General features: G+C 36.1%; 2 protein-coding genes across 2 annotated transcripts in view; both read right to left on the reverse strand.

Annotated features, from left to right (window-relative positions):
* Polr2I (RNA polymerase II subunit RpII15) overlaps window positions 1-415 on the reverse strand; it is a 42956-nt gene extending 42541 nt beyond the window's left edge. Inside the window, exon 1 of the mRNA XM_083121818.1 lies at window positions 287-415. The gene's annotated coding sequence lies outside the window, so the exon portion shown is untranslated. The remainder of the gene's footprint in view (window positions 1-286) is intronic.
* Window positions 1-21853, reverse strand: part of LOC145986712 (selenoprotein N-like) — a 202514-nt gene that overhangs the window by 103122 nt on the left and 77539 nt on the right. The gene's annotated exons all lie outside the window — the stretch shown is intronic.

The raw sequence follows: 21853 nt of genomic DNA on the forward strand, positions 1-21853 counted from the left end.
GGTCAATTTTTTTTACTGAATATTGTTATAAAAGGTATCATGTATCCACCACGTACATGAAAGTTCGCTACGTCTTCCCATTCGGTCGTAATCGCGGGGAGAAAATGATGTAATCTCGAACCTTCTCGTACCCCTGGCAACCTTGAGCGCGCCGATGGCCTGCAGCGTTTTTCTGGTTGTCGATGGATTCCGGTGTCGCTAACATATAGAACGTAATACAATACGATGATTTTAACGTCAATACCGTCTGTAAATAAAAATAATGATGAATTATTGTTATTATTACCTAATTGTACACAATTTATTCGTATTTTGTAAATACGTTATGTATTCAATTCACTTCACACTGCTTCAGAGCACAGACCAATTCACACAGTTTGTAGTTAGGAGTAAGTTACTTTTTCTTGTGTGTATCGTCACAGATCACATATATCAACGTAACCACAGACTACTACCCTCACTTATCAGGTCTTCCTTGCACAACAGATTTTCTGACGTCATACGAGGAGAACCTACGAGGTTAGGTTTGGTTCTATTAGCATAACTACACTGAAAAATTATTATTTAGGCTAAGAGAACTAAACCTAGCTAGCCTAACCTAACAACGCAGGCATCTAGCCTAAATTAAAAGTTCTGTCTCACGTGACATCAGAACACAAGGCGCTAAAATGTTGTGCGATACGTGAGGGTTCTCACTTATCGCACAAATCTTGGCACAGATTCACGACCACAGTGATATTTGCAGGGAGGGAAAGAACTGCAGATTGGTGTAATTGCAAATTGAAGACTTCAATGTACAGTGGGATCCATGAGTATTGCCGTACAAATTGTCCATGACTATTTCCATTTAATTTCTCTCTTACATCGTATGTGTTTTTAGGCAATGGATTTTTATGTATGCTGGTGCAACGGTTTTCAATAGCTTGTGTTGAATTTGATACGCACCCACTTATTGTATCATTTTAGGTGTTTAATATGTTTAAAATGTTAATTGTCTATTATGACGTGATTTGTTTTGTTCAATTGGGTAGTCTTTTATGGTTATGGACTAACCTTAAAACATTTGAATGTGAGTGGAGAGGTGAGAGATATTATGGATGTTGCTGGAATAATGCAAGTGATTTTGGAAATGTGAATGTTTTAATTTGTGTAGTGAAGAAGTATTATGATCTAAATACACTTTTGTTTGTAATAAGAAGTTTAATTGTGAGTTCTAGTGTAATATATTAACATTAATCTGATTTCCCACTACCCGAGGGCTTCAAAGTAGGCTGATAAGTCTCACGATCGCCGTGGAGGAATAAACGTAAGTTGATCCTTTGAGCCGTTTCTCTCACACAAAGGATGTTTGTAAGTCCAAAGCGATATGTCCAAGGTGCGGTGATTATGAACATGATGATATATGTGCTGCAGTACCTAAATGCATAAATTGCTCAGTAAATCATCTTGCAACTGAGAGGTCGTGCAGTAAGTGGGAAGAGGAAAGAGAAATTCAGAAGGTGATAGCATATGAGGGCTGTTCATATCAAGAAGCAAAGAGAAAAGTTAGTTCTAGTAGTTCATTTATGATCGAAAGAGACGATTATTCTTATTCAAACATACTACAAGATTTCACAGAGTTAAAAACAACTAAAGCAGAGTCTTCCTTTGTACAAGCTCCATGTTCAGCTATTACAACAGGTAACAGATATGAGGTGCTGGCAGCGTTGGCAAAATTTGTGTTTTTTTAAAAGAGAACAAAACAAACTGTTTTTTATGTATAAAACATGTTTTTTTTGTTTTAAACATAGTTTTAAACACGAGTTTAAAAAAACATGTTTAAAACATGTTTTAAACATGTTTTAAACAAAAGAAAGTCAACCTTTTCCCAGTAAATTATAGTTAAGGTCGTTAAAGAAACATTATTCATTTTTATGAGTACAGTGGCGGCAAGGAGAGTTTATTTCCCTTTGGAGATAAGGTTTACCATACTGGAGGGTAGGGGTGTGCGGGACAGAATTTTTTTTGTCGGGACAGGAAATTCTTTAAATCCCGACATTAGGGACGGGGAAAATTCTCAATTTTCCGACAAGTCCGGAAATTTTCAGGACGGGATATGTTCAAAATTTCCCAAAACTCTTGAAATCTCGAATTCTACACGTAATTTCCATCTTAATTGTTGTTTTTGCACTTCTGGTACAAAAAATAACAATTTCCGATAAGTTCCAGACATTTACAATGCAGAGAACGTCGAGAATTGACGACTTTTTGAAATGACCATTCGGTATTTCCCGACTGCTTGGGATCCCGAAAAGTCGGGAAGTCATTTCCCGAAGTCGGGATCGGGACGGGATTTTTTTTTCCCCGATCGCGGTTCCGATTTTTTGGGATCCTACACATCTCTACTGCAGGGACAGAAGTTGGGGTAATAATAGCTCCCCTTTTCCGCCACTGCTTTCTACAGTAAAGCAGAGGTCTTTCTTGGCGCACAACAGTTTTGCTACCTTGTGCATACGTAGCTAGCCTCCCTAACCTAACAACGTAGGCATTAAGCCTAAAATTAAAAAGCTTTCTCCCGTGACGTCAGCATGACGTCAGTACATAAGGTTGATCAAATGTTGTCCGCGATAAGTGAGACCCGTAAAGCACGGATTAATTGACACTGACCGCGCTTTCCAGATTTCACCAGCGTGCATCAGACTGGTACACCAAAAATGACGTCAATTTCGGTGCAATTCGGAAAGCTTCATGCTGCAGCAAATGGAAGGGAGATTCGGAATGCGCGCACATATCTGCGTTTATCAGAAAAAATCACCATTGGTGACTAAATCACAGAAGATATTTAATGAATATTACATATTTTCACTTAACGACATCTTATTTTGCATATGCAGTACGAATTTAAGTGGTATTCTTTTTTAATGATATCGAATTTCGCAAATAGATGCTTTCCTGCATGTTGCAGCAGAAGATGAACGCATGTTTTGATGCATTGGCATATTTTATTTCACTCTGCACGCAAGTGAAGGAGTATTAGAAATGTTAACAGTTTATGCCTGCATCCACTTTATTCGCCCTCTGCGCACCAAAATTGGCGTGACATTCCGTACTATTGCCTACAGAACGCATATCACGAATCGGAAGAAGCTTCAGTGCAGACGACGCCATTTTGATTCACCAGCCGCACCACGTCTTGAGGCTGGTGTAAATTGATGACGTCATGGTATAACCTGGTGAAAGCTTTGGTGCACCCCGGTGAAATACGGAAAACCGAAGCGTGCATCAGCGGTGCGCTGGTGAAACAGGGTTGCCAAACAAAAAAAATCACAGACTCTAAAATATCAAGTACCAAAATGTGTTTTAAACAATTCTAAAAAAAAACATGTTTAAAACACATTGTTTTAAATGTTTAAAACATTTGTAAAAAAAACAAAGCCGTGTGTTTTAAACGTTTAAAACAAAGTGTTTTAAACACTTTTGTTTTAAACATGCCAACCCTGGGTGCTGGCCACTCTAAGAGATGAGGAATCAGGGACATCAAGAAACTTATATTCGTGGAAATCTTCTCAACCTCATCTTTACAACATGAACAATAGTTATCCTGATCGAAGACTTGGGAAGATATTTAAAAGTAAAGAAGTTATGAAAAATAAAGGTATGCAAAATCTAAAGTCGTGTGACAATCCTCAAACCCAAAACGAACAAGAAAGACCAGATTATGTATTACTAAATTCCCAAAGCAGTCCAACGTCAGTGACAACAACGAAAAAACAAAATTAAGAACTAGCATCCCACAATATGACTCTCAAAAGCAATTAATGATTAGTTTGTTACAAGTTATGGCAAAACTAACGTCGAACATAACTGTGGATGATAATCTTCAGAGAATTAAAAATATTCTAGTCGATTGTGCAAATATTACTTCACAGTTATTGAAACTTATTGAAGAGCTTGAATCATATGAAGATGCTCAACATTAAATATAATAATCAGTAAGTTTTCACATGCAAAATATGATTTTGTTTGTGCAATGGAATTTATGCTCGTTTCCTTCAAGAAAACTTGAACTCATGAAACTGATAGAAGAGCATCATCCTCTCATTATATGTGTGTGTGAAGTATGGGGAGATGGAAGAGTTTCAATTGAAATAAGGAGTGGGTATATTTGTACACGAAAGTCTGGCATTCCAACCCATATCATTTAATCCCAATTTTGTGATTCTTCGAGAATATCGGGTGGAAGTAGTGGGAATACAAGTGCAAATTTTGAATAAAATATTTACTGTTATCTCGATCTATATACCATCTTCCTATACATCGCAAAAAATTGCAGTGAAACATTTAAGTTCTATGATTAGTTCATTCAAGACTCCATTAATCATAACTGGAGATTTCAATTGCCACCACCCATTGTGGGGTCGACAGGCAGCAGATAAGTTGGGTCGAACTCTTGTTGAATGGATGGAGGCGGAACAGTTAACTATAATAAATGATGGTTCACCTACTCATATGCCTAGAAATGGAAGTAATCCGTCATCTATAGACTTAACATTAATTTCAGAAAAGTATTGTGCAGACTTTACATGGGAAGCCGATGTGGACTTGAGAACAAGCGATCATTATCCATGTTATTTTTATCTGGCTTATTGCCATGCAACAAATGAAAGAATATTAACTATTCGTAAATGGAAAGTATTCAAAGCTAATTGGTCTAATTATACTAAACTTTTAAATATTTATTTCTCAGAGGATGATGGATTAAAACCTGATAATATTACATACGAGAAGTTTGTAAAAATCATTTCGGCTGCGATGGACTTGAGCTGTCCCAGGGTCAGCAACACTTCCCAAAGATATACTGGTGGACAGAAGAGTGTGCTGAAGCAAAACTACATAGAGTCGAATTAGCAAGAATATACTCACGTCAACCAAATCCGGAGAACTGGATAGCATTCAGACGCTCTGTGGCCAAATCAAAGAGATTATGCATAAAAGCAAAAAGAAAATCATGGAAATTATTTTGTGAAAATTTACACCCAAGCATGAAATTAGGATATGTGTGGAATAGGTTTAGGTCGCTCAAAAATCCTCGTACAACAAATGTAGTCCCTTTGAAATTAAATTGGAAGACTGAATTTATTCAGAAACTCATACCTACCGTGTCAGACGGAGTAATTGAAACACCAAATGAATTATGTAGTTACACATCAAAACTACGTTCGGCGAAAGGTTTTGCAACTCCAATTTCAAAAGAGGAAATCTATGAAATCATCGGCAACAGTAAAGAATCTGCTCCAGGGATGCATGGAATTACTTATTCTATGATTAATCACCTTCCAAATGTAGCGTTAACGGCGATGTGCACAATTTTTAATAAATTCTTAAATAATGGAAAAGTACCAGAAGATTGGTCCAAACAGTTGATTATTCCAATTTTAAAAACAGGCAAGGACCCTCAAGTAGGTAAATCATATAGACCTATAGCTTTGTGGTCAGTTATAGGAAAGATATTTGAGAAACTGATACAAAAAAGAATAGAATGGTTTTTAGAAAGCCAAAATATATTTCAGTTCGAACAAATAGGATTTCGAAAGGGATTAGGATGCCAAGACGGATTAATCACTCTTTCCTCATATATTTTCGACTCACTGAAAAGAAACAGAATTGTATTAGCTGCATTCTTAGATGTAAGCGCAGCTTATGATAATGTAGATATTAATATCCTAATCCAAACAATCCAACAGCTAAAAATACCTCACAACTATGTTTTGATATTATGGAAATTACTCAGTAAAAGATCTGTATATTTCCACTTTTTCAGTGAAAGTAGAGGACCGTATTCAGCCTGGAAAGGGTTACCTCAAGGAAGTCCTTTAAGTCCTTTGTTATTCAACATATATATATATGATCGGGATGAAAAGGAAATTAATTCCAACAGTCAATTATCTTATGTATATGTCCACGACACAAATTCATACTGATTCTCCTGTTTTAGAGGAACAAATATTGGAAGTGCAAAAGTGGCTTGAAAGTAAAAAACTCTCCATTTCAATGGAAAAATCTAATATTACAATTTTTAGTAAAAAGGGAACACCTCCAATAGTTCACTCAATGTCCCGAAAAACAAGAATTCCCATTACATCCAGAGTAAAATATTTAGGTGTCATCTTGGATGAAAAACTAACTTGGAAGGACCAAATTAAAGCAATACAAGTCAAATCAGAAAAAGTGTTTAATTTGTTCAAAGCAATAGCAAATACTTAGTGGGGATGTCATCCTCGAGTTATGCTTTTATTTTACAAGAATTATTTTCGGCCTATGATAGATTATTCTCTATTGGCAATTTGTAACTTGACAGAAGGAAAATTGAATTCCATTGATGTCATACAGAGGAAATTCTTGAGAAGATGTTTAGGCGTTATGAACAGCACTCCAAACGTAGTAGTATACATGGAAGCGGGTGAATGTTCCATTTCATGTAGACAGAAGATGTTAGCAGCAAATATACTCTTCAAAGTGAAATCATATCGTGAGCATCCTTTCAACAATGTACTAACAAATATGATACACTTACATGAAACAGGAAAAATAACAAACAGAAAATCTGCTATGTGGATAGAATTGTATAATTCGTTTTGTCAAGAATATCAGGATGTTCTACAGATGCGTTCACGGCCTGTTTTTTCATTAGATTATCCTCAACAGTCTCTGGATAATATTCATTTCCCTCGTTATTCGCACATATCGGAATATTTTACTCAATGGCCAAGTTTTTATTTCATATACACAGATGGATCTAAAAGTGAGTCAGGAGTTGGATGTGCAGTGTACGATCCACAACATAAAACAGACCTATTATTTCGGCTTCCACAAGACTGTTCAATATTTACAGCAGAATCTTACGCAATTTACCAAGCTTTAATATATGTCCAAAAATTAAATTTACGAAAGTTCTTAATACTTACTGACTCGCAAAGTGTATTACAGGCTCTTAAATCTTCTTACAAGAGTCTTTACAAATTATCCCCTTATATTATAAATTGCTTACAATTAGTTCAAACAATACAAAAATCTGGAAAAACCATTGAGTTTTCTTGGGTTAAAGCTCATAGCAATATTACAGGTAATTCTCATGTAGATGAATGTGCAAAGAAAGCAGTGCGCCTTCCAAATATTAAGAGCTTATCATTATACTATACGGATCTTCTCCCTAGAGTAAAGAAGAAAATTCTGAATGAATGGTTTGATTGGTGTCGAAATGAACTTACAACAGTTGGAGAATCATACAGACCATTTGCTGAATTCAAAACACAAAAACCATGGTTTCATCATGTAAGTGCTACAAGAAATGTAATTGTATTAATTAATAGACTGAGAACGGAACATTTATGTACTAGGCAACATTTATCTAAAATTGGAATAACGAACAATAAGAAATGTGAATGTGGCTGGGAAAGTGCAGATGCACAACATATAATACTGGAATGCTCAAAATATAATAGAGAGAGAAATATCTTGTATAAAACTTTAAATAATCTAAAGGTTCAGTTTCCAACAAATTTGTTAAGTTTAGTTGTTAATCCAGATGTGAGAATTGGTTATAGTTTGTTATCATTTTTAAGGAAGTGTAACATACAATTGTAAAAGGCAAAATGTTCTTTAAAAAATATATATCTAATATCTGTAAAATAGGGGGGGTGAACTGATAATTTTATTGTAAAACAATTGTGTGTGTATTGTTATGGACAAAAAACGGCATAAAAGCTGTTAGGTTCCAAATAAAGGAATGAATGAATGAATGAATGATCCTTTGAGTATATTCCGGGGAACGTAACAGGTGTAAACTTTTTGGCGCCGCAACGCGGAACTCGATAAATGTGTTTGAGTAGGGTATGCAGAAGCGTAATTTAAGAAGTGATCGTCGTAAGTTAAAAATGGATACTTTAAGTTGCTGTTCCGATAAAGGGAAAGCTGATGATGAAGAGGTCGAGTGCAACGATTGTAAAAGAAGCTTCCACTTACGTTGAGCTGGTTATCCTTTGCCAAAATCGCAGTATAAGGGGGAAGAATTGAAATGTCTAATTTGTAAAGAGAAGGGTAACAAAGGAAGTCCTTGTTTGGAACAGTTGTTTCAAACCGTGATGGAGAAAATTGAAATGGGAAGAAAAGAAGATAAAGAGGAACAGGAAAGGATAAGAAAAGAAGATAAAGAGGGACAGGAAAGGATAAGAAATGAACAAGATAGAAAAAGAAAAGAAGATAAAGAGGAACTGGAAAGGATAAGAAAAGAAGATAAAGAGGAACTGGAAAGGATAAGAAAAGAAGATAAAGAGGAACAGGAAAGGATAAGAAAAAAAGATAAAGAGGAACAGGAAAGGATAAGAAATGAACAAGATAGAAAAAGAAATGAAGATAAAGAGGAACATGAAAGAATCAGAAGAGAACATAAAGAGGAATAGGAAAGGATAAGAAATGAACAAGAAAGAATCAGAAGAGAAGATAAAGGGGAACAGGAAAGGATAAGAAATGAACAAGAAAGAATCAGAAGAGAAGATAAAGAGGAACAGGAAAGGATAAGAAATGAACAAGAAAGAATCAGAAGAGAAGATAAAGAGGAACAGGAAAGGATAAGAAATGAACAAGAAAGAAAAAGGAATGAAGAAAGAGGAGAATTGAAGAAGCTGCTCAGTCAAGATAAGGAAGAATTATTATTTAGAATAGAAGAGGGGCGAAAGGAATGTAGAGAAATTAAGGAGACTCTGAGGAAGGAAATTGCGTGTGAGAGGCAGCAAGTAGCTGAATTAATTCTAAAGCTGGAAGAAAAACAAAAGGAGGATTATGACAAGTGGAACTTAGACTTGACACAGGAGAAAACATCTAGAGAAGCTAAAGAAAAGGATATGGAAAATGAAATTGAGAAATTGAGGGGACAAATAGAGAGTGTTGAAATAATTGCAAGGCCAGAAGCAACACATGGTTCCTCAGAATTACTTGATAATTTAGAGCTAAATCAGAGAAGGCAAGAAAAGAAACTTGAAGAAGTTACGGAGAAAGTCGCATCTGTAGATAGGCAGGTCGATCAACTACAGATGTTAATGGCAGGCTGTCGGGTTCTAGAACCTTCTCGAAATGGTGAAGCTGTATTTCAACCGGGAATGAACGGTTCAACAACGAGAGGTGATTCCAAGGAGAAGATGAGGAAAAGAAATCGTTACTCGTCAAGTTCTTGCTCTGCAGTTTCCTCTAGTTCTGAGGAAACTGAAACTAGGAAAATTACAAAGCCCAGGAAGAGACATAATAATGGAAAGTCTGAGAGATGGGGACAGGATGAGATATCTCGTGACAATGCCTATAAGAATAGTTCCTACAAATCTTTTCACATGTCTGATGTTAACGCTCTTTCAAAGTTTGCTGGAGAGATTAATACTGTCTCTGCTGAGAGGTATTTAAAAGAGCTAATAACATACCTGGATCTAATGAATGTCCCTATGATTTTTAGATTGAAGTTATTGCCCTCTCTTATGGTAAGAAAGGCTAAGGCGTGGTTTGTTGCAAATTAGAAGAAGTGGAAGACTTTTGAACATTTTTGTGCTGCCTTTAGAAAACAATATGCCTCTGCTGATGCCAAGCAAAGAGAAATGCAGATGCTGAGAAACAAACGGTATTCGAGGAGCTGTGGCCTCTCACTTGAAGAATATTGCTGGGACACATATGGCTCTTATTGTAATCTTGTGGATAGCGTTGACCAAAGCGAAGCGCTGAACTTAGTTATTAGTCAACTTCCGCTGCGAGTGCGTCAGTTGGTACTTACTCGCGATCCACGCAACATGGACCAACTTACCAGCTTCTTGGGAAGATATGAAGCCTCGGAGCAACTCGAGGGATGGAGGACAGACACCCCGAGATTCGGGGACAGAAGAACCAACCAAGCTAGAGTTAGGCAATTGACGTTCTCCAGAAATCAACCCGATTCAGCGAAGGTGCCTGCTGGTAACGTAAGATTTGATAATGAGAACTTTAGTGGTAGCGCTCGACAAAGTAACAATCCTTCAGGAGAAGAAAATAGAAGCAGGTTCTACAGAAGAAGGAACTGCGAGGGATCACAGCGATCTTCTGGAGAAGAAAGAAGAACGCCATTCCGAAGAAGTTCATATGGTAATAATAATTTCTACTCACATCGCTATAACCGGTATAGAGGTAACTTCAATTGGAGGAGGAAAGAAAGTGCTACAAAGACGGAAGATTTCGATAGTGGAGAAACTAGTGTTAAACAATTAGATGTTACCACTTGGAATACGTCTGCCTCGTCCTACACTCCAAGAAACTGAGAAGCAGTTGTTGAGTTGAGTGGATGGCCCTAGAGTTTTGAAAAAGAAAATTTACTCCATTTTCATTTTGTTAATTTTCTTTTGGTTTGTGGGAGGATGCCATGATACGCACCCACTTATTGTATCCTTTTAGGTGTTTAATATGTTTAAAATGTTAATTGTCTATTATGACGTAATATGTTTTGTTCAATTGGGTAGTCTTTTATGGTTATGGACTAACCTTAAAACATTTGAATGTGAGTGGAGAGGTGAGAGATATTATGGATGTTGCTGGAATAATGCATCTTTGTACGTGAAGATAATGGCGTAAAGAACTATGTTTACGCAGTGATGTTGTAAATTGTAAATGTAAATTGTGATTGTGATTGTGATTGTACTGTGTATTAAACATTAAAGATCAAGTATTCAAGTATTCAAGTGATACAGGTGACATCTAATCCATACAAGTTTTAAATAGTATACATAATAGGCCGTAAAGGTCCTATCATTGATAATCAGAATGGAAGACTTAAATGATCTTCATGCAACCTCGTCTTTCAATTCTGAAAACACTGGTGATGACATGAATCCTAACATTTCACCCGCATTCTACATTGAAGTAGAGACTTCTCAGACAATAACCCATCAAGAAGATCAAGAAGTTATGGATAATTCTCTTAAATCTTCGAACGCAAGAATCTCGGCTCAGAACTTCTACGATCATAACAGTAATGGCCCTTTCATAGTTCTGATAGAGGGTACAGGAAGAAACGTTGGTAAACTTGCGGGCGGGAGCCTAGGTAACAAATTTCGAAAAGCAGAAATTCCAGTTAAATATATAGACCAAGGTGGTCGTAATAGGGTAAGAGTATATTTCAACACTGCTCAGGAGGCGAATAACTTTGTTAAAAACGAAGAATTTCAATCTCATCTTTCTATTAAGGCTCGCATACCTCAATCCTTAATTCAACGAGAAGGTTTAATATATGGTATAGAATTCGACGTCAGTGAGGAAGACGTAGTGGATGGCAGTCAATCATACATTCATATCATTAGTGCAAAACGAATGAAGAAAAAGATTTGGAAAAGTGATGGATCGTTTCAGCTACGAAATACTAAACTAGTGTGTTTGACATTCCAAGGTAGACATCTCCCAGAAAAAGTAGCCATAAATAGCAGCATATATGAAGTAACACCTCGACAGAAAACAGTCATTCAATGTAGAAACTGTTTCAGATTCGCTCACACGGCCAACCAATGTCGTTCACAGTCTAAATGCGCTACCTGTGGAGCAATTAAACACGGAGATTCATGTAATCTCCCTGCCAAGTGTTCGAATTGCCAGGGGTCCCATTCAGCCCTTGATAAAAATTGCCCAATGTGGCACAAAGAGCGTCAAATCCAGGAACGTATGGCTCTAAATAATTTATCATACCGTGAAGCTAAACAAATGATAGAAGGGACTTATATTCCACAACCTAGCATAGAGGAAATTTTGAAGCCCACAATTAATTTTAAAGAGTTTCCACCTATTCAACAATATTCCAGATCACCACCCACTGACTTTAAAAATAAAAGCTCACAAGAACAATCATCTACTACTAACACAAAAACCATTACAACTGTGGAGCCCATTTTCAATAATATAGGAAGACAACAATTTTCTTTGGAACACGACACAGTGGATCCAAAAGTATTTCCACATCCAGACATAGTTGAGATACCTAATATTGCACACAAAAAAAACAATGAACCTACAAAGCACAAAAGAAAAAATCATAACAAGGCGAGACATATGGTTCCCAATAATCCAGATCACATAACATCAAAAACAGAAAGCTCCTCAACGGAGTCTGATATTACTCCTTCCTCATCTATAGGGAAAAATATCTTCCCTTCTGCTAATTCTACGAACAATCGACATTCTGAATGGTCGACAAAAATCATTGATTCACGAAGTCTACACCTCACTTCTCAAAACAATACCACTCCTATGGTCAACTCTAGTTGAACTCAAAGAGTTACATCAACAAAACAGCTTTTACAACATATCAATGAACTATCCATAAATCTATTAAATGTGTTACAAAACTACTTTCAAACAGAACAAGTAGGATACACATAGTAGAAGATGTTTCTCATTCAATGGAATATTATTAGCTTTTCTACACGAAAATTGGACTTAATGAAATTAATAACGGAATGCCATCCTTTAATTCTTTGCTTACAGGAAACTAAGGGTAGACAGTACGAAACATACAAAATTGTTCATTATAATTGTTTAGGCCCACCCTATTCTGAAAATGAACGAGGTATTAGCATATATGTCCACGAATCAATATCATATCAGGAAATTCAGATATCCAAACACCATAAACTCTTCCGCGATTATAAAGTAGAAGCACGTGCTATCCAAATCTTCATAGAGGGGGAAAAAATAACAATAATCAATATTTGTATCCCATCAAATTACAATTCTCAGAATATAAAACCGTCAGATTTAGAAGCATTGACAAAAAATACTCCTAGCCCATACATCATTGTTGGAGATTTTAATGGTCATCATAACATTTGGGGCTCACAATCATCAGACAGACTTGGGTCCAGCATTGCCGACTGGATAAAAAACAACTCATTTATTGTTCTAAATGATGGATCGCCCACCCACGTCCCACGCAACGGAAATAATCCCTCATCAATAGACCTCACTATAATATCAGAATCATTATTACCAAGATTTCAGTGGACCACAGCGGAAGAAATGTATGGTAGTGATCATTATCCCATTTATATTCATTCACATTTTATATCCTCACAACCAATTCAACATATCATATTTCCCATAAATCGCTGGAAAATTAATAATATATCATGGGAATCATATTCAATTTTAATAGATTCTCATATACTTAAAGAACAAATAAATTCCTCTCAATCGGTTTCATACTACTCCAATATATCACAGAAGTTTTAGACATTCTCAGTTCACGAAAAAGAGTAAATTTTTCACGACTAATTTTTACAAAAATTCATTGGTCGACTTCGGAGTGCGAGACAGCAAAAGCCAACCGAAAAAGGAGTGAGAATCATTTTGCTTCATATCCCACCCTTTAAAATCGAATATTATGGAAAAAATCAATAGCACAAGGAAAAAAAATATTTCTACAAGCAAAACGTGAAGCGTGGATTAAATATTGCAATTCAATAGACATGCAGGAATCATCCCGAAATGTGTGGCATAAATTTAATTCCTTACGTAAACCATGTCCACCTCGTAGAAAACCTATAGATAATAGTTCGCAAGACCAATTTTTAATGCTTTTGGCTCCACCATCAGTACACCTTCCATATAAAAAAAAGAGGAAAATATTTCTAACTTTTCACTTGAATTCCCTCCCATTTCTACAGAGGAATTAAAAAACATAATTAATAATATTAAACCCACTGCACCAGGTTTAGATGGAATACCATACCAAGCCATAAAATATCTACCTAAAGCAGGTTTAGATATTCTTGTATCTTTTTACAATAACATATTCCGTACCGGTATAGTACCGAGGGAGTGGAAAGATTATATAGTTCTCCCAGTTTTAAAAGCAAATAAATCACCACATTGTGCTACATCTTACAGACCCATAATGTTAATTTCAGTCTTGGAAAAAATATTCGAACGAACGATATACCTCAGAATTACCTGGACACTAGAACGTCAACGTTTCTTTTATCCTACTCAACTTGGCTTCAGAATCAATTATGGCAGTCAAGATGCAATAGCTATCCTAAGCACTGCAATTCAAAATAGCAAAATTAGTCGTTCACACTGTTATAGTCTTTTTATAGATGTGGAAAAAGCATATGATTATATCAATTTACATATGCTCTGTAACAAATTAGAAAATCTTTTCATTCATCCTCAATTATCGTTAATCATATGGAACCTATATTCCAATAGAAAGATATGTGGATGGTTCTCAGAAACAATTAGTGACCCTCGTTTCACTACCATAGGAATTCCTCAAGGTGCACCTTTAAGTCCTTTATTATTTAATATTTACACAAATGAAATTCACTCCTTACCTCTTTATCCGTTCCAGTTAGTACAATACGCAGATGATTTCTGTTTTTACTGTACTACAGATGATGCAACCCAAGGTATAATCAAAACACAGAGATTAACACCATTAGAGAATGGTTTCATAATGCAGGATTAACCCTTAGTGAAAATAAATCCAAAATCATTTGCTTTAATAACAAACGCACAGATAGTTATCCCAATAATATTTTACAAATTTCTGACATCCCAGTGACAGATTCTCACAAATATTTAGGTGTACATTTTGATAGACGTTTTACATGGAATACACACATTTTATATTTATTAAACAAAGGTCAAAAGTTTTTAAACATAATTCGTAGCATGACAACAACAAAATGGGGAGGCCACCCAAAAATTTTACTTCTCTTTTATAAAAATTGCTTTCGCTCATTTTTCGACTATGCAGCTTTCAGCTACGGGGGAGCAAAATCCAATCTACTCGACAAAATAGATATATTACAAAGAAAAGCATTGAGAATTTGTCTAGGTCTTATGCAATCAAGCCCCAATGTAAGTGTTTATATGGAGAGTAAAGAGACTTCTTTGAGTCACAGGCGGATTCAATTAACAATAAAATTCCTCCTTAAATCATGGGAAAATCATCCTCATCCATTTAATAAATTGTTTGAAATACAAAAACAATGGGCTGAAGCCGATGTAATAAATCCTCATACCACCTCATATTTCCTTGTATACTGTCATTACTTATTTCCAGAACTTCGATCTAATACTTTCACTCTCTTACATCCTTTGATCTATCAACTAGATATTCCATTATATACTCAATGTTCAATCCACTTCAGAGATCTAGGTTTACATGCATTGTACAGAAAAAAATGGCCAATGCATGTAATGATTTACACCGATGGTTCTAAGAATAACAATAGTGTAGGATGTGCCTATTACATCCCAGAGAAAAACATTTATCAACAATTTAGATTACCTATAGATTCATCTATTTTTACTGCGGAAAGTTACGCCCTATACAAAGCCTTACAATATGGAATAGCGGAAGACTTTAAAAAAATTCTTCTCCTTACAGATTCTCTGAGTGTTCTTCAAGCATTATCTACATCCTATCCCAAATTATGCCACCAATCATATCTTATTATTTTAATTATTCAACAAATTCAATTTGCTTGCAAAAGAAACATTGACATACAATTCAGTTATGTCAAAGCACATAATATTAATGTAAGAAATGATAGAGTGGACATATATGCTAAACAGGCCAGAGACTTACAACTCATAAGTTTCAATAGGTTAATGTATACTGATTTATTACCACGAGTAAAAATAAAAATTATGGAACAATGGAATGAATGGTGCAAGGATCAATTTAAGTTTGTGGGCAACACATATAGATGGATTGCAGAATTTAAATCTAAAGTCCCTTGGTTCAATTCATACACACTCCCACGGCAAGTCACAGTTTTTATTAATAGATTAAGAACAGGACACGTACGTACAGTGGGATCCACTAGTATTACCCCGCAAATTGTCCATGACTATTTTCATAATTTTTTCTCTTACATCCTATGTGGTTTTAAGAGATGGATTCTTATGTTAGCTGGTGCAGAAGTTGTCAACAGCTTGTTTTGAGTTTTCTTTTAATTCTTGAAGCTCTTATTGAGTCAAATAAAGTGCATAAACATGGTAATGGACAATTTGCACGGTAATACTCATGGATCCCACTGTACACCAGCACATTTAGCAAAAGTAAAAATTAAAACTCAAGAAAATAGTGAATGTGGCAATAATAACCCTGATGCTCAACATTTAATTCTGGAATGTCCAATCTATTCAGATCAACAAATCATACTCTACAAAGGTTTTCATCGTTTAAAAATTCCATTTCCAATATCACTATCATCCATTTTAACAGATTTATCCCCTTCATTAATATGGATGCTGTATGCATATTCTCGAAATTGTAGAATTGAAATATAAAGTGATTTTTAAGAAACAGCAAAATGGACAAAAAAGTGAATTATTTATAATAATTGTTATATATTTGTGATTCCGATTAATTTGTGAGACTAACTATCAACTTTAGAAGAAAACATTAAAACAAATAAAAAACAAAAACGATGTCCAAAGTCGACAAGATTATGTTGACAGGGATAAAAAAAAGAAGAAGAAGAAGAAATGGAATAATGCAAGTGATTTTGGAAATGTGAATGTTTTAATTTGTGTAGTGAAGAAGTATTATGATCTAAATACACTTTTGTTTGTAATAAGAAGTTTAATTGTGAGTTCTAGTGTAATATATTAACATTAATCTGATTTCCCACTACCTGAGGGCTTCAAAGTAGGCTGATAAGTCTCACGATCGCCGTGGAGGAATAAACGTAAGTTGATCCTTTGAGTATATTCCGGGGAACGTAACAAATTCTCTCTTAATTATTCAAGCACTTATTGGGTCAAATAAAGTGCACGAACATGGTGATGAACAATTTGCACGGTAATACTCATGGATCCCACGTGCTACTGTTGCTATCATAGATTCTATGATGCTATGAAGAATGATTTGCGTAAGGGAGGAGGGGCAAAAATTAATAGACACTAAGAAGATAATAGTATAATAGTTTGCTGATTCACATATAAATGCTATTACGTGCAGTGACGTGCACTGAGGAGTAGCTAGTCTAGCAGAGATAGATCAATCAATCTCACATCTCGAATTATATTCAAATCACAATATTTATTGTCTTGTTAAAGCCACAGTTCATATGCAACACTTTCTCTTGCACACGCTTCTCGTCCATCGGTGTTCTCCGCGGGCAAAGCTGGCTGGATACCAGGGTTGGTAAAATTTGTGTTTTTTTTCAAAAAGAACAAAACAAACTGTTTTTCTTGTTTAAAACATGTTTTTTTTTGTTTTAAACATAGTTTTAAACATGAGTGAAAAAAACATGTTTTAAACATGTGTTTTAAACAAAAGAAAGTAAACCTTTTCCCAGTAAATTATAGTTAAAGTCATTAAAGAAAAAAATAGGTGTGTGCGTGATCCCGAAGAGTCGGGACCGGGATCTGGAAAAAAAAATCCCGATTTTTCGGGTTCCCGAGCAGTTAGTTTTTGTACCAGAAGTGCAAAAACAAGCACTTAAGATGAAAATTACGTGTAGAATTCGAGATTTTCAGAGCTTCTGGAAATTTCGATCATTTACCTGTCCCGAATGTCGGAATTTTAAAAAAATCCCGTCCCGACCAAACAAAATTTTGTCTCGCACACCCCCTAGAAAAAATACTCATTTTTATGAAACTATATTACTGAAGTACAGTGGCTGCAAGAACAGTTTATATCCCTTTGGAGATAATGTTTACCATACTTCAGGGAAGGGGTGTGCGGGACAGAATTTTTTGGGTCGGGACGGGAAATTCTTTAAATCCCGACATTCGAGACGGGAAAATATCTCAATTTCACGACAAAGCCGGGAAATTTTAGGGACGGGATATGTTCGAAATTTCCCGAAGCTCTTAAAATCTCGAATTCTACACGTAATTTTCATCTTAAGTGTTTGTTTTTGCACTTCTGGTACAAAAACTAACAATTTCCGATACGTTCCAGACATACATTTACAGAAGAAAATGTCGAGAATTGACGACTTTTTAAAATGACCATTCTGTATTTCCCTACTGCTTGGGACCCCGAAAAGTCGGGATCGGGACGGGATCACCCCCCCCCCCCCCGATCCCGATACCGAGTTTTCGGGATCCCGCACACCTCTACTGCAGGGACAAAAGTAGGGGGTAATAGCCCCCTTTTTCCGCCACTGCTGGAGTAGGTTAGGATTCATATTCATCTAAATTTCAAGAAACTAAATATTATAGAATTACTATCTTCGTCGTGGAAAAATAACGGTGAAATATTTCCTGCTGCCTGAACAGTTTATATAGGAGAAAACAACCTGCAGTGTCATAATAGATTCTCCAGATCAATTTGTCTATCCAAAGTACAAAATTGTGTTACCAAAAGTAAGCGTCTGCGCTTCATTCAGTTATACAAACCAATGAATCATATCGCAAGAGGAAAAAAAAATCACGTCATGATCAAAATCACGCATTGTGTATTCAGATACTTCCACCAGTCAACTAACAGGATGCTACGAAACAAAAAACTGAGAAGTTTCGATTTCTACAGTAAATCACCCTTCTTGTCGCACAACAGTATTGCTACCTTGTGCATACATAGCTAGCCTGCCTAACCTAACAACGTAGGCATTTAGCCAAAATTAATGGTAGTGTCTGCTGCCACGTTCTTTTTCTGCTGTAACCCAAAAGAGACATGCGCGTGGCAGCAGACTCTTTTATCGTGATTTCATCATGCTATGTATGCAAATTACGTCCGTAACACATACTGTGAAGTTTTAGCGATTAATTACACAAAAATGTTTTAAGATTAGGCCCCTTAGCATTCTTTTAATAATAAACCTAAATGCTCTCGTAGTTAGGTTAGCCCGACCCTGTGGCCGAGTGGTTAGCACATCGCGCTGCGACGACAAGGGCCCCGGGTTCGAATCTCGTTCGAGCTTGGTTGTTTGTGAATGTCCATTCATCAATTTCATCATTTCATCACTCATCCTCATCTTCGCAAATTAGCCAAGAGGCACAAAACGCGAAGTAAAATAAACTAAATCAAATCAAATCGTAGTTAGGTTAGGTTCTGTTAGCATTAAAATAATGTAACTAAATGCTTTCTAAGAAAAAGGTTCTAAATTACCTGTACATTGATTCCCACTAGTCATATACTTGCATTTTTATCGTCTTCATCTGTTCTTAAGATTTGTAACATCATCTTAGCAGACATTTCCACTTTGACATGAAAAACGTTTTAAATCCATTCATTTTACAGATAATGACACAAACATGAGATGACCAAAATATCTCGGCGATATTTGTTTTGGGTCTCGAGAAACACGCCTTCAAACACCGCTGAAATTCACCTCCTACGTCACGGATTTGAAAACGTCCTCTCTATAAACACGAGGCCCTCTGACGTCATCATTTTGAAATGCGTGCAGGCTGGGCTTCTGCTCGTCCCGTCAACTTAGCATGAGCCGCGGAAGCGACAGCAACGTCACTTGTTACTGTGTAAAACAAGTATCTTGTAACTACCAGTGCAAAAATCTGTACTCCATTTCTTGGAGATGAATTATGCCCTAGCAGTATAGCAGAATTTACTATAATTCAGCCACTCGGTAGAGGGACTTTCCATTAGGGTGACAAAGCAAAACTTGTAGCAGTCAATGGCTGAACACGTGAACAACCTTGTTCGTTGCGAATACATAGGTTGGGTCTGACTGGCAAGAACTTAATGTTATAGGAATGCCTTTTCTGAAATTACAATTATTTTCGTCATAATATTTTCTTCGCAAATTTTAAGATAATACGTTTAGAACACTCTGCTTTACACGCCAATTTCTGCAATATAAGAGGTGATACGGTATAAAAAGGTATGGTGAGTTTTTCAATTTCCTTCAGTAAATGACAGTTTTCTTCAGATAATATATATATTGCAAATTTTTGTATTTAGCCTACTTTTACGTCGTTTTTCCGTCACTTTGTTTAACCGCAACGATGAGAACGCATGGTTAATTTAGTATGTATCTTCTCTAACATCACATTTCTTCCCACTTTTGGCTAATCGCTACAATGAAGATGAATGACTACAAGCAGTATTCGAAGTCGGGGTGCAGAAGGACACCCTCCCCCTCCCCCACACACACTACCACCACCACCAACAAGCACAATCTAAGTATCACCCAACCTGCCACGATACGAGACGAACTTTTTCTTCTGTCCCTTCTCATTTCTAAAACATTCACTAGTTCTTGTCTCATCTCCTTTTATGAGACGAGACTGAAAATGTTTCGTCTCGTGAGCAACACTAACATTAACAATAGAAGCATCACCCTAGGTGTCCCCCAAGTCTCGAGCAGACATCCTCCCATGTAACAATTTCCAGTTCAACGAAATGTCACTCACAAGGGAACAGTCATGCCCAGGTAAAGAGTCAAACCTGGAACATGCGCCTTCCACAGATAAATCATGAATTTTGTGTATAATAATTACAACGCCAGTTCATTTCTGGTAATTCTGAATCTGCGGTTTGGTTTACATATATAAGCAAGATAATATTCAGTTTTCGAGGGCTCGTACCGTTAAAACGAGGAGTCAAAAAATATATATATTAAGAAAGTTTTTTTTTTTGTATTTATAATGATAAGTAGGGCTTGGAAGTTGAGGAAAATATGCCCAACAAAATATATGTTCATTTTGGGTCATTGTAGGCCAGAAAAAGGTGGGTTTTATTTGTCCTTTTTTGCCTTTTTCGGCGTTTTTTGGCTAATTGGTCCTTTTTTAGGTCTTAACGGCTTTTTCTTGCAACTTCACCTTCTTTCGACTACGTTTTTACTCCACATTCTCAATTCGAATCATCATCATCACCTCTTCAACGTCCTTTCTGTAGTAAAGAAATAAAAAAAGAGAAAGAAAAAATATATTTGAACCACCCCTGAAACGAGAGAAAAACATTTTTGGACGACTGAAATAGGATCCGAATTCCTATTTCTGTAACCCTAGTGCGGTTAGGCCAAATATGATTCTTCAAATAATGTTAATCTAAAAAATATGTAATGTCTGGAAGAAGATGCATTTCATTCATATAGTTTTTTCGCACAGTGTGTTCCATACCACGATAATTTTGAATTTTTTTTATTCATTAAATATGTAATTAAAAATGAAGTTATTAATTAATTTGGATCACATTTATACGCCCTTTTTTCCGTTTTTAGGTCCTTTTTTTGGTATTTTTAGGTCATTTTATATTAAGTCCTTTTTTGGCAATTTATAGGTCTTCAACTTCCGAGCCCTAATGATAAGCCTTTGCGTACGTAGTTAATTCTATATTTTTCGAGACTTGAGACGAGAACGAGAATCGCCCTCCCAAACCGAGACGGATGTTTATAAATCGAGACGAGACTGTCAATGAGACATTTACAAATAAACACGAGACAGACATTTACAACTCTCAACGAGAACGAGACCAAGGCTGCCATGTCTCGTCTCGATAGGATCCTTAGTGGTGAAGTTGTGAACCAACCAATTAATGCGTTCGGGGAAACGAGATGAGGCGGCTTTTTTCGCAGGACAAAATTCAAAATATATCGTACCATTTCAGTATGGGATATTGTTATGCAGATGAGCGTATATAAAGTTCACGTGGGGGGGATCAACTTTTGGTATGTAGGGTTGCTTTATTTCGTAAGTGAAAATCCAGGACACTGCTGGTCGGAAACTTGTTGGGAGCAGGGGGTGCTGGACCCGGCAAAGTTGTGTGTATGTAGTCAATAAGTCACGATAGAATTGATACTTTTCTGTTCATCTTGTGTCACTGCGTTTTTAAAAACCAAACATCTTTAAGATGACTCGAGGGGGAAAAAATAACTGATTTGACTGTCTCAATGCA

This window comes from Lepisma saccharinum, chromosome 4 (assembly GCF_977018435.1).
Source record: "Lepisma saccharinum chromosome 4, izLepSacc3.1, whole genome shotgun sequence".
Lineage (NCBI taxonomy): Eukaryota > Metazoa > Arthropoda > Insecta > Zygentoma > Lepismatidae > Lepisma > Lepisma saccharinum.